The sequence below is a fragment of the Macrobrachium rosenbergii genome, chromosome 10 (assembly GCF_040412425.1).
Source record: "Macrobrachium rosenbergii isolate ZJJX-2024 chromosome 10, ASM4041242v1, whole genome shotgun sequence".
Classification (NCBI taxonomy): Eukaryota; Metazoa; Arthropoda; class Malacostraca; order Decapoda; family Palaemonidae; genus Macrobrachium; species Macrobrachium rosenbergii.
Window position 1 is genome coordinate 20,040,128 of NC_089750.1, and position 17,570 is coordinate 20,057,697.

The 17,570-nt window shown below is 36.6% G+C and overlaps 1 protein-coding gene across 3 annotated transcripts in view; it reads right to left on the bottom strand.

Annotated features, from left to right (window-relative positions):
* The window catches only part of LOC136842537 (uncharacterized), a 122,909-nt gene that overhangs the window by 17,368 nt on the left and 87,971 nt on the right, over nt 1-17,570 (bottom strand). The window contains exon 9 of one of the 3 annotated variants that reach the window (XR_010854260.1): nt 11,698-11,945. The exons of 1 other annotated variant lie outside the window; for it this stretch is intronic. The gene's annotated coding sequence lies outside the window, so the exon portion shown is untranslated. Of the gene's footprint in view, nt 1-11,697; nt 11,946-17,570 lie in introns of those variants that run through there. One more of the 3 variants, XR_010854259.1, reaches the window with a different exon arrangement.

A 17,570-nucleotide genomic window follows, 5' to 3' on the forward strand; every position in this document is an offset into this window, starting at 1 on the left:
CCTGGGAGATGCTATGTGCAGATGACTTAGTGTTATCTGCAGAATCTGAGGAGGATGATTACGTGCAAATATTTGAGATGTGGACGAACAGAATGGAGACAAAACTTACAGGACTGGAGACAAAGCATAAGAAAAGTACAGTCAAGTATGTAGCCAAGTGACAAAAGTGTGGCAGTGAACTCAGTATATTACGTACTGAATGTAACAGATCCTATCGCAAAAGGGTACATAGAATCACAAAGTACAGTATACATTAAAATGCAGATTTTTTATTCTTGAGATATGCAAGAGCAACAAATAGGGAAAAAATGGAAGTGGAAACCAAATTGTACAAGAAAGGCAGGTTTTAAAAGAGGTAGAATATTTCCAATGGCTTCAGGGCACAGTGAAATGTGATGCAGGAATTAAGAGGTAGGAACATAAGGAGTAGCTGCAGACTGAAAGGAATAAGAAAAAATAGTTGTATGAGTAAAGTCATGATGCACATATGCGTGAGGTATGTACTATCTTAGAGTGACAACAAGGAATTCTGAAAATTTGTGACCATAGTATGCTATGATTTTTGGCCCAAGTGCTGTGAGAAGATCGTACTAGGAATGAGGAATCAGTGGATAGATGTAGTGTGCAGTGGCTAGAAAATATACTAGGATCTCACAGACTGAGATGTTCTGCATGAGAGGGTTGAGAAAAAGTCAAGTAAAAAAAGCAACAGATATAGAATTAGCAAGAGAGAGAGACTTGCAGGAAGGGCCAGAAAATCAAGCAAAAAGGGGAAGGATGAAGTCCTAGAACTGTTTGGAATTCAGCATAAAGTGCAAAGGACAGCAGAGAGTTGAGACAACTCATTTCACATCTAATCCCCACAACTGCATAAGAATGATGGCGATTTTCTCTCTCAAGTTTTGAATCAAAGGTTAAAGCATAGGTTTGCTTCTTGAACATTCCTGCTGTTATTGTTATCATTATTATTTTTATTACCAAATATCACTGTAATGTGATTAAAAAATACAGACAAAATTCCACAAGACATAAATATATATTAATCTTGTAAAAGTTACCTTTTACCAACTTGAACCTTTGGATTATGAAGTACTATAGTTTACTGAAACTACAGTCACGCTGCTCAACTCTCATAGGGCTTGCTTTAAGGTTTTGTTCTTGTATGAAAACTGAAAATGGACAAAGATAATGCTGATGAAGTTGGACAGCTAAATGAAGAGACCACGAAAATGAATGATGATTACAAGACAGAGAGCAATCCATCTTGTGCCAAAGGGACGCTGCAAAGAACCCTATCCATCACCTACTGTGTACTGTGTGAGGCACATTGTCAGCAGCAACCCCTAAGTGATCTTCTTTGTAAAACTTCCTCCTCCTCCACTACTACAACAAAAACTGAATGAAAAGGCAGAAGCTAACATCTTACATCTGACTTCTAGTATGTAATTTAATTTCTTCTACCTTGCAAAAATTTAAGAAGAGTTTTTCAAATGAGTTTGAATCATGTTCTCTTTTCTAATGAATGTGAAGGCTCTTTCACACACAACAGTGTAATCTCATTAGATCTGTCATTTTTTTACGAGGAGGAACTATATACTAATTAATAATTTAGCACATCTGTCTAGTAGAAAAGTAATGCCTATGGAACCAAGGTAACATCAGTACTATTAAAAATTTGAGAAGAGTCAAGAGAAATAAGATAAAATTACAAGGAAAGAAAAAAGCTTGGGAAATAAGACACAAAAATAATGGTATCTGCAGATAAAAAAAATGGTATGTCTACTTATTATCAAACTTGGCTGTACAACCTGAAAGAGGAATCTGAAAGATAATGACTTTTAAATGTACACACAACAATCAAAAACTACATAAATAATATAAACCACTTCCTTATAATTAAAATCAGGATGTTAACAACATTTACAAGGTAGAGGGCGAGGGGGGGTGAATTATACCACCTCATGAAAATGTGATGATCACCAACAAACCGAGAAAGTTTCACTGTGCACTTAAAAGTGCATAGTTTTCCACGTTCTCTATGAATGAACCACTTGAACATTACAAAAAGAAAAAACATTTGAACAAAGACAATTATACAGTTACAAGAGCTAAAATAAAGCAAAACAATTTTGGAATTACAATTCTTATAGCAAATCTCCCAATATCCTAAAAATTTAATTATAAAAATGCAGGAGTTTTTTCTCAAGTCTGTCTGTAGAAAACCTATTTTTTCCTTATGACTAAGAATGTATTTTCCAAAAGTAATCTATGTGAAAATCTTTTTATTTTTCTAATAAATAGGTAAAGCATTCCCAGCTAACATCAATCTGAAGAGATTCCAATCTATGAATAACAAAAGGCATCCATTTATCACTATAAAGTACCATAGTGTAATATCAAAACTATGGACAGCTATTCATTTTGAGAATCTTCAGTCAATGACATCAAATATATTACCTGATAATCTTAAAATATATACTGTACATTATATTCCATATGGTTACTACATTAACAAAGAAAATATCTCAGACTCCTGAGATCAACAAATCAATATGGTCAAAACATATTCAGCTAAAACTATTCATAACACTATTTCTATTATTAAAATATGAAAGCACAAACAATAGTTAATTTAAAGCAACCATATCTAATCGCAACGAATATGGCAGACAGAAACAGTCCTTAAATATTTCAGCTTCTTATGACTAGTTAACTCTTAATCCTAGCTTGTTAATGCATGTATCAACAGTACTTATGATGCAATGATAAAAAGAATTTTTCATACATAAGTTAAGTCTTTTGAATGAAGTTATAAATACGTATAATGCATTCCCAGCTTCTTAGAAGATTTTCTGAACACTTTACAAACTTTCAATATATAACCTCACATCATTACCAGCACTTGTGATTTTAATTTCCTTCTAAGAGACAAATATCATAAAACTATAACACCACTGTATTTAAAATAAATGGAAATTCATATTTTTTAAAGAAAAAAATAAAACTGGAAGATTTCCAGCAGAGCAATTTAAATTATGGCTATCATATTACAGTAATCTTAATAACCCTGATAATAATTTTTCAGATTCTTCATCACCTTTGGACTTTTATACTGAACTGTACTACCTTAAGTCTGAATTTCAGCAAAATTTCCAACACTCCTGAGCACCATCTGAATATCTAGTAATTCACTCTCAGTCATCTAAGAATCAATAATACACAACATGAATGTGCATTGTTCATATATAAGACTAATTTTTAAAAACAGACTAACATGCATCTTATGATAAATCTAACCATTTAGGGATACCATACTTTTGGTGAAATACATACTAAGGCTGTAAAGTACAGCAGAGGAATTACCAAAATTTCTCTATAATCTGCATGTAATTCAGCCTGAACTATTTATAAAGTGGATACATCAGAGTACTGTATAATATTTTCCACTACCTGTGCTACCTACAGACAAATATTGTTGCATAAACTGTGTAAAATCAGTTCAAAGGCAGCCGCATGTGCCAATTTCTTTTGGCAACTTGTGATGGCTAGCTAAAAATAAGGGCAGCAAAGGCACAAATGGGCTGAAATTTATGGTTCCATTAATGGGGATTTGTCTTACTTCAGGGAAGAGTCAAATATGCATTTATTTAAATTGATTATGCACTTAACCAAGTAATATATTTTATATACTATCCATTTTGTAAATATTATTATCACCAATGCTCACAGGATAATTACCAGCTTTTTAGATTTACTAAAAAAAAAATTGCAGTATACTTGCTACAGTCTCAGCCTAACTTTAAAACTGAAAGAAATACTGTTTATAATGGCATCAGAAGAAAGGTTATTATTATGGTAAAGTCCTTTCAAGGATCTGGATGTTGGCCAACATAAACACCTACATCGATTTCTTTGAAATACTTCATGTCATTCATCTAGAAGCATACCTCACAATTAAAGGTTATTTTATGATTTATGTTTGTGATGTAATGACAAATATATTTTCAATTTCTTATATAAATAAAGTGATAATTCACTCCTAGAATATGTTAAAAATTACAGGAATAAATAATTCACCACTAAAAATTAATCTTGCTTCTACTGGGATTATGTATTTAAATCAAACTGTTGTCAATTGGGAACATAATGAACAGATTTATTCTTGGAAATGAAGGAGCTGATCTTTGGATTCAAACTGAAGAGGAGCAACTTTCAGCTTCACCACCAGTACTGGCTATTCTGTGGTAACTCTGGGGGCAATGTGCAAATGATGCCATGCAATCTACCCATATGACACTGCCTCAAGACTTGAACTGCCCACTTCTACTGAATGCCCTATGTAAGTTTTAATCCATTTTGAAACTGTACCTCTCAAGTGCATATATTAAAAAACTGTAATACTAGACAGCATACTGAAGTATGTCTCAATTTCACACACTCAAAAATATTCTACAAGCCATACCAGTACTGTACCAAGAGATGCTTAACTATTTACTCAATAATTCAATATATTTATCATATTTCACTTGAATTCCCTTTACAACAGTATTATACAAAGCTAGAGTGTACTGGAAAAAATATGTGCCACTAATGAAATTTTATATCACTGCATACTCTTCAACCATCATATATGTATCTTATTAAACAAACAAACAAAATGGAATCATATAAATAATAATTAATGTTTCTAGTTAACCCACAATTTGCAATGGTACAATGCTCAAATCTCCCATACACTGTACCGTATATGTTTGTACTGTACAATATTTTTTCTAGTTTGAGGGTCATTTTCGAATTATATTATTTTACACATTAACTCTTACTTGTATTACTGAAACTATTTTGGGGCCTAGCAACTAATGTGAATGAAACTTTTTTGGAAATTTGAACTTGAATGGCTGTGTAAAATCTAGTGCTTAACTAACGTAGATTTGAAAATATTCAATCTCGAGTATAGGGCACTTTGTAAAATTTGGTTGGAAGCTAAATCAAATTGTGACATACATAATAAAAAAGTGCTGAAAAATTTATTTAATTCTAGGGAAAATCCAGGATTTCAACAATTTGAAATGAGCGAAAATGCAATCATGATAACTATGATAAACATATTGCAGCAGTGCTTCAGTTATCAGACATTTGTAACCATGTACTGTTGAAAGTCTAACTATAACCTATGCAGGATAAAAATTAACACAGTACAGGAATGTGTTTTACGATTTGCCTTTACACAATTTGGTTTGAACTGACAGAAATTTAGTGTGTCGCATATATTTGGCCAATGAGCAAATTCTTTCTTTTATCTTATTTTAAGAATAGAGTTCACCAACTATTTGTTGATCTGACAGAGTTATCTAGCATTACAAGAACTCGGGTCATCAACTTCGACTTACCCTTTCTGAGGAAAATTTTTTATCTCTAACCTTATTCAAAGCATATTTTCATTCTTTGATTACTCTAGTAATTTACCGTATAAACAGGCATTCATGAAACTTTTCCTCACTAATAAACATAAAAGTTGCAATGGCCATGGAAGCAATACCCATGGAAGTCTATTACTTAAAAGTTTGATAACTTCAATGCTAATCTTACTAAATTTTAAACGCTACATACAGTATACTTTAAATGTATTATACCTGGTGAGTATTTGAAATTAATGCTTAATTTCATAAAAGTCAATATATAATACTGTATTATTACATTTTTACAAGAAGAATATCAAGGACTACACCCTATTTGTTATGTTGCAGTCTTAACTCGATAATATTAGGTAGAGTATATAAGACCAATTCATCAGCACTTCAGGCAATACAACATTCTTTAAGTTCACAAATATACATACTGTATATTGCACTTAATACAATACAAATATACATATATTGCACTTAAGACAATCACACACAGTTTATGTCCACATTCAAAATTATTATTATTATTATTATTATTATTATTATTATTTTTATTAAGTTAAAACAGACTGAGTTTATATTCTTAACTTTCTTGGGGCTGGTACAATGGGTTTGTTTCATGTATATAGATATGTACTGTGTGTTCTGCGACTCGGAACTAACAACAGATATAAAATACAAAGTGAGTATTGGCCATGAGGAAAGTAAATATTGGAGTGTATGACCTTTTGCCTTGGCTCTTAGGCATTCCCAAGCAGACTACAAGCAACAAAATAACAAAACTACAATGAATAACATACAGAAAGATAGTGAACAGTACGCACCAATTATGGCAATTTCTATGAGAAAATACATTTGCATAAAACATTTGTAAAATGGAACAGTTCTGAAGTCTTCCATGCAAAAACCTCCTTTGAGTTAAAAATGTTCAATGTTCACAACACACACAGCCTATTAAATGGACTATGTATCATAACAAATAGTTGTACCCAACTGAGATTACAGAAAAAGCACTAGCTCATAATTATTCATAAAGTGTAATGACCATTTATGTAACATCTTGTTTCTCTTTACTTGAAATACTACTACTTTGACACCTAATTTCAATCTGAAGCTATATCAAATAACAGTCTGAAGCTTTATTAAATAAGAGTATTTTAAGTCAACTGACATTGAGAAAAAATTATTAAATACATCCTTTTCTGATTGCTCTCTCTATTTCCTAAATTTTACAAAGCTACGGGATGCCTGATAGAAGTTGGTAAATGACACTCCTGCCTTAACGAACCTTATTATATATCAGAGTGCAGATTTGAGCAAATAATCTTAGTGCAGTCAACCCTACCTAAATAATCATTCAACATAAAACTTTTGCCAATGCAATATTCACGCAACAGGATTAATTAATTAAAATTATTTTGGTATGAAAAAGAATTTGCATTAGAAATCTCCGACAACTGCACCTTTGACAAAATTAACAGTACAAGCTAGAAATGATGAAGTGCTAGGAAGGGCACTGAATTCATGTGAGTATCACCATCATAACTTGAATGCATGTATCACTTGTATAATGCCTAACGTGGTGCCACATCAGCCAACACTGAAATCACTACAGTGAGGATACATTCTCTATTGTACTCTGATCTGTAGATATCACATTCAGCTACTTGTGATATCACCCTGAGTCTTTCCCAGCAATTTAGGAAACTGTACTTGCACTGTGATATCTGAAGTGATTGCTTGTTACTGGTGAATGACTGAAAATGCTTGAAGTGTTGTGTACGACTGAATTCTAGCAACTGTAGGGTTCTTCAAAGTGCGTGATGAGAGGCTTCCCACAAAGAAGGACAAACGAGAGCTTGGCTAAAGAAGCAAAGCTGGATGCTGTGGCACAACTACAAAGGATAAGGTTCCAATGCAGTATAACCAAGCAAACTAACTGAGTCATCTGTTGTAGCTACTCCTACAGAAGAAGTATGTTGGTCTTGCAGCAGGTTAGAATGTTTCTTCATCAGCTGCAAAGAGGATTTTCAAGACAAGCAAGTCATCGAAGAAATGGAAAGGCCTGTATGTCTCAAGATTTTAGATACAAACAGCAGGCAGGCCACCATATCCACTCAGATCATAACAACTAGGCCTTACTTTTGTTCACAAATCTCAAAGATTGAGTTACAGGGCCAGATCACAAAGGAACATTTGATGCATGTCATGCCAGTACTGTAAGTGGGTTTTATGAAAAGAATTAATACTTGAATTTTCAAAGCACTTGAAGAAGCTGCCAAATGTTGAAAAATGCCTGGATATCTGAAAGACAATATCTAAGCAAACTTTCACTGCTGGGGAAGACTAGACTAGACCAAGGCTCAACACTGCTAACAACTGTATCGCCCTTACATAACTTTCTAACACATGGAAATCTGCTGCTACATAGTGGGATGCGTTTCAACAGTCTCTGAGCAGTAGGCCACGCATCAATCCTTCTGAACAGGCTCCTCATCCACATAGATAATGCTCTGACCTTTCCCAGGAAATGAACAACTGATGGCACAATATTAAGGTGTCATTTTATCTTCTTGTCCCTTTCACTGTGCAGGACTGACCTCCTCCGTCATAATTCATTTGGACCTAGTTAGCAGCTCGTAATAGATAATGCATTTATCTTGTCACTGTAAGGAGCTTTTGTCTATATCATAGTGACAAATGGCAACATTTGGTTTCCAATTTACAAGATAATTTCAGGATAAGGGGTAAACCTTCAGTAACCATTGAAATGCCATTAAAGAAGCAGGTTTCTCTAGATGATAAAGCAGTACAGAGGCTTTTATTAGGAAATGAAAATGATAGCAGCAGACCTGATAGGACAGTAGTGAATATGGTGATGCTTATTACTTATATTGTAGTTACAGGCAAACCTGCCTTATATAATTTTTTGACTTCAGGTTTTATCAGAGATGATCATGAATCAGATGAAATGAGGAGGAAGTAGATCTGTCAAACACCAGAGGTCATGTGAGTAAGCAAAGAAAACATGAGACAGTTTGTGAGTGGATGACCAATGAAGATTCAGTTGGTAAAAATCGGTGATCAGAAACTTCTTGGAGATAATAAATTCACATTTTCTACAGAATGCCAAAGTCTATGATTTTTTTTGTGAGGGTTTTCCCAGGTGAAATTTTTGGCAAAGAGAAAGCATTCAAGGTTTGTGATGAAGATTATCAAATTGAATAACAAAAATGGTGTTACTTTACTCTATGCTTTGCGAGGTATCACACTAAAGTGAATTACTATTAAAAGTTACATATTTCATCATTTGAGTAATTGCCTACAAATTTTCATACTTAAGCACTCTACATTAATAAAACATGATAATAAAATAACAGTACATAAGACTATAAAAGTATTGAAAAATAATCAAATAGCTAAAAACCATAAATGGGAGAAAATTAGTCAGTTATAAGATTAGCAGGACACTGATCTCGTTACTAGTGGTGATAAAAGGCTCACAGCATAAAGATTAACATCACTTCTCTTATCTACTTTTGAACTCAGGTACCTCTTTGACATTCAAAGCCTATTATCTGTGGCATAAAATTCCAATCACTAGCCCAAACAGGATGGTCAAAAATTAACATAAAAACTTCAGCGTAAAAGATGATACTGGGTTCAATGTTGATGCTTGGGAAAGGGTCCAACCTCAATATAGTCTAAATGTGGCCATGATTAATGGGTTTCCCATCAGCAGAGTAAATCTGTTAAGACAGACAACGAAAACTTGTCACAGGAGTCAGGCTCGATAAGTGGATGAAGAGGATGTTGCTGAGCTGCCTGAGAGTCACAGCAAACTGTAGGCAATGTGGAGCTGATGGTAAATGGCCAGGAAAATGAAGCAGATCATATAATATTTTCAAGGAAAAACAGGAAGACACTCCCATCGTATTAAGAATCAAATGTTTCTGGGTTATCCATTGCGTGGTTCACAAATTCCAGTTATTTCATGGTCAATCCTATCATTTTAGGGAGTAGCATTACTGCATCTACACTGCAAGTATCCATAGATGTATATGCTGGATGATAAAACATAAGCATGGCAGACAATGATTTCGTCAGTCTTCATACCCACTGCTACTTGATATCATTTACTATCTACTTCTTCCTCTCCTACATATCATCCTGAATCTCCTCAAATCTTTAACACTGACATGAAAAGCCTCTCCTAGTCCTTTGTCATGCACAGAACCTTCCTCTCCTCACTTCCACTTGGTTTGTGTCTACCCCCAAAGCGTAAGCAATTCATAACAATGATGAATAGCCTCATTGCACTTTACCAGGAGTGAGAGAGAGAAATTTCTAACTACTTTCCCAGACTGGAACATGGACAATGGTAAGTACTAAACATTTCTATTTATTTTTACTGCAGTCTTAATTATTCTTTAGCAGAACTGTTTTGTTTTGTTTTCATTTGATTCAATAAAATACTGTGGCACACCAAACTTTCTATGCCTTCTAGTAAATATTAATGAAATGTTACAAGGCTGGAGTCCTCCAAGCATCATCTTACTCAAATATATTACACTTCTTGTAACAAAAATATTATTAACTCTCATCAAACTTCATGACTTCTGCCTGTGAAACCAACAAACTCAAAGATATATACGTAAATGAAATAAGCTTTTTGAGTAAGAATGGTAATGTATGAATAACGAGTAAAAATAAGTAAGCCTACTGGATAAAAAAAATCTATTTTAATTAATGTTATATAAAACATGTATGAATAAAGAGTAAAAATAAGTAAGTCTACCAGATAAAAAATCAATTTTAATTAATGTTATATAAAACATATTTCTTAAATATTTAAAATATGATATACAATACACAAATCACATTCTGGATATGCATTTAACAGATTATGCAATTCTTGCAACATTAACTATTCTAACCATTAACTGAATGTGCTGAAATAACCCAATTACCCATGTTTTAAGCCAGTAAGCATTACAAGTTCTTGCCATACATTTCAGGAAAGCAAATCCTTACTCTATCAACAAGACTGCACAACCTTTCCTAAATATCCTTTCTAAATAATCAGCAGGTCATCCTCAATATAAGGGTCACAGACACTTGTTATTACCATTTAACATCCATCAATTAAGAACCACCCTCAGCAACCCAAGACTACTAGAAATACATTATTAGTATACTGTATATTAAAAATGCAGGATGGTCAGGCTATGAAAGCATAACATGAAAAATGGGATTTTGACAAAACAATGAACAATCACTCTAGTCTTCTCTTTTCTCCTCTCTTCCTCTCCCACACCCAAGCACTGACCCACAACAGTCATCTAACAACTATGTACCTAACTCACAGCTAAGATTACCAGTGACACAATGAATTTTATGAAATCATCCATCTGTCCTTCCTCATCTGGACTGAGATTCAATCACAGGTAATCCAGTTGTGAGATGGACATGCTACCTTTCAAGCTACAAGGTTAGACAGACAGACTTTACTTGCAAGTAATAAAAATTAAAACGTGAATACACAAAACTCATCTCTAAAACTGAAGAAAGGGAAACAAACCTAAAATATACGCATTCAAGGTAAAGAGGACAATATTAAGAAAGCAAAATTCAAGTACTGTAAGAAGCCACAAGAGGCACGAGTAACTGAATATGAAGTATAATACATGGAATTATAAACTTATTAACAATACTTAAGCATATTAACCTATATTCCCATAACAATGCAACATGATAACAGCAACATTAAACAAGTTGAAATTATTTCAGCCATAAATCATTCAAAATTCCACTTCTATTTAAGACACAGCAGCTTGGGTAGAATTCAAGTGATGTTCAAATCTCCACAATGATTCGGTAATTAACTATACTAGAAAATTCTTGGTATAACAACAGTGCATAACCTGGTATCCAGGATTCAGCTATCAGGAAACATATGTTATCAAATCTCTAGAGAACACTACAAAAACTATGTTTGCAGCCACCTGATATACATAAACATCATCTACATTTATCATATAACTGAACTTCAAAGAATAGTTTACAAGGCTCCACAGTACTATTGTTGTTAATAATAATAATAATAATAATAATAATAATAATAATAATAATAATAATAATAATAATAATAATAATAATAATAATAATAATAATAAAGTTCTAGGCAACTCTAAGCCGCAGATAATAAATAGGCTACACTGAATTAAATAAATTTGCTGTTCTTTGCTATTCATTTATGCAAAGCATGACATATGAAAGCATGACATATGAGTGACAATGAATACGATAGTGATTAGGAGAATATGTTGATTAACTTTTTCGTTAATTTTGTTGCAACAGACAAATTGAAGAGAATGTATTGCAACAGACAAATTGAAGAGAATGTACTGTATTAAAAAAAATTTCCTATTAAGAATAAATCATGTCTCTTTATAATTAAAAGCTCAACCTGTCATATAAAGAAGACAGACACTAGACTATGAATAAGATATGGCTACTTATGCCTAGTTTACGTTTTGCCTGAAATGAAAAGAAAAAAATCTTTAATAGCACTAGCCTGCTATACCGAGCTTTCTTTTAGTCTACAATTACAAAAAAAACACAGAAAAACATTTAGCCTTTTGTATTTTATGATTTAATACTGCTCTTTTTAATGATCACAAGAGACTATTAAATATGAAACTTATATATATTTAATATGTAGGTAAGCTTATTCCAGCATTTAATATTTTCCTTAATTCTATTCAGGATAGCCTAACCTGCAAAAAAAAAACATTTCATATGTAAAATGTACTCATTATGAAAATGACATTTTTATGAGAAAATAAGATTTTATATATAATTACCAAGTAATTACATAACTATTAGTTTCTACTTTACGGCAGCTTTAGATTTGAAATTTGCAGTAGCGCTCTATTGATTTTGTGCAGGTAAGAGCCCCATCCACTTCCGGGGAAATACAGGTACAACATAGCTGAAGAGCTCAGTTCATTTATGTTCTATGTCCATGCACGGGGAGGTGGGAGGGCCCCGATCATGTAATTACTTGGTAAGTATATATAAAATCTTACTATAAAAATGTCATTTTTATATATGTTACTTTCCAAGTAATTACATAGTTGAACCCCACATTGACAGGAGGCGGGAATCATGGACATGTACTACTCAAAAAACATTTATAAACGAAAATAAATTTGAAATAGATAACAAGCAACCATTGTGGAAATGCTTGTTGTAACCTTACCTGGTGAGAGAGCTGGAGCAAGAAGATACTGCCTCTTGGTTGTTGCTCATCTCGACATGTGGGGGCATGACCAGTAATGTCTGCAGTTGTCCCTACTTTAGTGGTAGCTTTGCAGTCAGGGAATACTCTTATGACTGCCAAAGCAAAACAAAACAAGTGCCCTTGCCCTGGGCGTGATACAGAAAAAACCAAAATGACCATAAAAACAATCTTTGGTACCTCCACACCATATTAAAAACAATACCCATCCATTAAAAGAAAAGATTGGTGGGTACTCCAGGTACCAAGTATCCCCAGGCTCCCCAAAACTCGACGACCTTAAACAAGACGAGGAGATAGAGGAAATAGAAGCAGTACTTCTACCTCCTCATTCCTTAGTGCCATGCCAGCCATGGAAAAAGGACCTAAAGTACTGTGGTCTTCGAATACTGTTTCCACATCACGTATGTAGTGGTTGGCAAAAACTGATCAACACTTCCAATAAGTCGATTGGATTATTACAGACAGGGAAAGATTGCGCTTAAAAGCCAACAACTTCCTGAAGACCCAAGTAAGATTCAGTAATTACATCTCTCAGGAAGAAGGAGAGAGCATTCTTGGAGAGAGGATGCGTTGGGTTTTCAACCGAACACCAGAGGTTATGAAAATCCCCTCTGATCTTCTTGTTTCTTTCAAGGTAGAGTTTTAAAGGTCTCACTGGGCATAACATTCTCTCGTGGTCCGAAGGTTCAAGTATCCCTGTAAGACTCTTAATAGTGAAGGATTGAGGCCATGGGTTGGAAGGGTTTTCGTTCTTCGCTAAGAACCCTAGGATGAATGTGCATACTGCATCTCCTTGAGAGAAACCAACTTGCTTATCCAGAGCTTGTAACTCACTGATCCTTTTCGCTGTGGCCAAAGCAACCATAAAAAGAGTTTTCCTAGATAAGTCCCTGAATGATGAAGTGTGAAGTGGCTCAAACGGAGGACCTGATAGCTAATGCAACACGACATCCAAGTTCCAAGAAATTGAAGTTTGTGTATTCTGTTTTGAGGTAATTAAATCGGATATATCCTAATTTGAGGCTATATCTAAACTTCTATGTCTGAATACTGAATTCAGCATTGATCTGTTGCCTTTGATTGTGGACATTGTTAAACCTTGAGAAGTCTTCAGGGGAAGTAAAAATTCTGCTAGTTGGGCTATAGATGTTTCAGAAGAAGAGATGCCACGTCTCTTGCACCATCTGTGAAATACCACCCTCTTAGCCTGGTAGAGTTTGGTAGAAGAGTCGTGTCTACACTTAGCAATAGCGTTTGCAACCTCTCTTGAAAAACCTTTCGCACTGACAAGCTTCCTGACAGTCTGAAGCCTGTCAGAGTGAGAGTGGATAATCCTTGATGGAATCGGTTGAAATGAGGTTGTTTGAGCAGATTTTGTTTCTGTGGAGGGAGCCTTGGGAAGTCTGTCAGAAGTTCTAAGAGGTCAAGAAACCACACCTTTTGTGGCCAAAAGGGAGCAACCAGGATCATTGACGTGGTGTGGTGTGATCGGAATTTGTTTATTACTACCCTTACTAGACTGAATGGTGGAAAGGCATAAACCTCCAGGTCCAACCAATCCTGGAGCATCGCATCTGTTGCCCATGCTTGAGGGTCCAGGGCAGGAGAGCAATACAGGGGAAGGTGATGATTCCTTGACATTGCAAACAGGTCTACCATTGCCTTTCCCCATTGTTTCCACAAGTTGGTGCAAACCTGTAGATTCAGTGACCATTCCGTGGGTAGGACCTGTTTGCAATGGCTCAGCTTGTCCGCCAGAATGTTTAAGTTGCCCTGAACAAAGCAGGTGAGAATCTGGGGGTTGTTGCTTTGGGCCCCGAGGAGGAGATCTCTGGCTGCTTCACACAGAGAAAAAGTGTGTGTTCCTCCCTGATTCCGTATGTATGCCAGTGTGGACGGGTTGTCTAAGTGAACCACTATCACTGAGTCACGTGTCACCAAAGCAAAATGCTGAAGAGCCAAGTGAATTGCCTTCAGTGACTTTCTTACAAGGAATCTCCATTCTTTGAGCCACCACTGAAGGTATTCTTTTATTTCCGGAGTGATGGGAAAGATGAACGAGTCTGGTAGAGTCTTCCTGTTCCAACTAGCTTTTAGGAAGAATTGCAAAGGTCTTGCATGCAGTCTCCCAACGGCACAAACATCTTGATGGAAGAGAAGGCTCCCAAGAGGCCCATCCAAGCATTGGCTGAGCAGGACTGGAGATCGAGAAAGTGTCTAACCTTCTGAATGCAAGACTGCACTCTCTTGTCAGACGGAAAAACCCAAAAATTCCGAGAGTGTATCTTCATCCCTAAACAGACTATCAACTGAGTTGGGGCTAGTTGGGATTTCTGTTTGTTGATTTTAATGCCCAAGTCTTAGGCCACCTGTAGAGTATTCCTTAGGTCCTCCGTACATTTCTTCCTGGATGAAGATCGCAAGAGCGTCATCCAAATATAAGCATACCTTGACGCCCATCAGGTGAACCCATTGCAATAAAGGGGCGAGTACTCTCGTGAAGACTTGAGGGGCTGTGTACATACCGAAGCACAGAGCCCGAAATTGGAAGACTCTGTCCTGGAACACAAACCTTAGATACTTCCTGGAATCCTGGTGTATTGGGATACGAAAGTAAGCGTCCTTCATGTCGATGGATACCATCCAGTCTCCTTGGCGAATGGCACAGAGAACTGAATAGTTTGTCTGCATTTGGAACTTCATTGTCTGCACTGAGAAGTTCAGAGCGTTTACATCCAGGAAAGGTCTCCAGCCTACCAATGACTTCAGAATGATGAATAGACGGTTGTATAACCCCTCTGAGGATAAGTCCTCTACCACCTCTATTGCTTTTTTCATTAGAAAAGCCGAAACCTCCTTTGAGAGGGCCGAAAATCTCTCAGTGTCTTATGAATAAGCATTCAAGGCGATGGGAGAAGACGTCTAAGGGGGTTTCTCCTAGAATGGGATTAAATACCCTTCTCTGAGCACTTTCAGCAACCACGGCTCCACAGATCTTGCTTCCCATCTTTTCCAAAACTGAAGTAGTCTGGTGTCCACTGGGATACAGAGGACCGGATCCTCACTTGCTAGAGGAGGGTCTAGAAGTAGACTTTTTGTTGATCGGTCAAACAGATTTGAGGTTCAAGCGCGGGCGAGATTGTGCCCTTCCTTTGCCCCCTCAAAAGGGCCATGGTTGAATTGTAGAAAAGAGTTCAGATTAAAAGAAACCATAGGATTACGGTTCGAATCCTTAGGCCATTTGGTCAATTGTGCCAACAGGTCATGGGTTGCCTTCTTTTGAAGTTCTGTTGCTACACACTCTAACCAGAGCTCATGGAAACAGACTGACTTCGTCTATCGGAGCAAAAAGGAGGGAGGATCGTTGAGAGGGGGTAACCCCTCTAGTGGTGAATGAGCACCACAGCTCCCTTTTCTTGAGAATACCGGTCGAAAAAAGTGCAGCTAATTCCTGGGCTCCATCTCTTATTGCTTTATCAGCACAGGAAAGTACCCCGAGGCAATCTGCTGCAAAATTGTCTTGAAGGGAAGTGCAATCTTCAATTTTTTTTAATTAAGGTCCCCACAGTCCAGTTAAGGAAACTGAAAATTTCAAACACTTCAACAGTGCCCTTCACTATATGGTCAAATTCCGTGGGTGAAACATGATCTTGACCGAGTTGAATGAAGATCTGCGTGCAGGATCAATCAGGCCAGAGAAGTCTCCTCGGGAGGAGGCAGAAACTCCCAAGGACAGAGCTTCTCCGGTCGCATAGTGCATATGCAGGTATCTCGTTTTAGGCAGTCGAGACAGAGAACAAAACACAGCTTTGCCCATCTCCCTCTTCTTGGATAATCAAGAGTCAATGCCTTCTTAAAAGAAATGGATACAGTAATACCATCTTATGTAGCTAACAGGTTCCCACGGGCTGTCATAACATAAAGGCAGCTCCAGGAGAAGACGGTGCCGCAAGAGAAAAGTAAGTGGGAAAAAAAAATAATAATTCAGGGGGGATGCATAAGACGAAGATGGCCGTTCTTGTTCTAATTCCTCCTCTGCTGAAGAAATGGAGGAAAGAGCTGAGTTTTGCTATGCTTCCTCTGGCACCCTAGAAGTAGACAAAGGCTTCTTTAGAAGTTCCAGGATATTACCCAAATGACGATGAATCAGGATAAGCAAGGAATCCTGAGTCAGAGGAGAGATACAGAAGTCAACTTTGGGCGAAGGGGAGGAATCAAGTCCTCAACAACAGGTGTCGAACAGGCAACTGTCGCCTCCTAAATCTTAACAGGCGGCATTGAAACAGGTTAATGCACTGTTAACTGAGAGTCCAAATCTGAAGAACCTTCAGAAGCAAGAGAATAGTCTAACACTTCACTATGTTTTGCTTTCAGTAAAAGATTGGGAGCCACTGGGCGAACTGCTCCCATTGGACGCTTAGGAGCCACTGGGTGCTTTGATCCCACGGGACGATCTGCTACCTTTCGACGTCTGGGATCCACATGGCACCTAGAGGCCACTGGGCGCTTGGGAGCCACTGGGAGCTCGGTATCCACTGGAAGCTCTGCGTTGTCCCAAAAGCTACAAGAGAGTTCCTGGTCCCTATGGCACTTACGCAGGATCAAGGGAGTCTAATCCTCCATCGCAAGCCTTTTCAATGGCCTGGAAGAATCCTTGAAACGCCAGCTGCGCCCTTTGGACTTGTTAGTCTGAACCACTGGAAGATAAGGTGCGAGGGTCCACTTGTAAACCTTTCCCGTGGTTATCCACCGATACCTGGGAAATAGCGGCAGGTTCAGCTGAGGGAGCAACTACTTGTGGGCAAACCCCACCGACCTCCCTTGGACTTACGGTTTGCCTCTTCCCAGGTTTAGGGGAG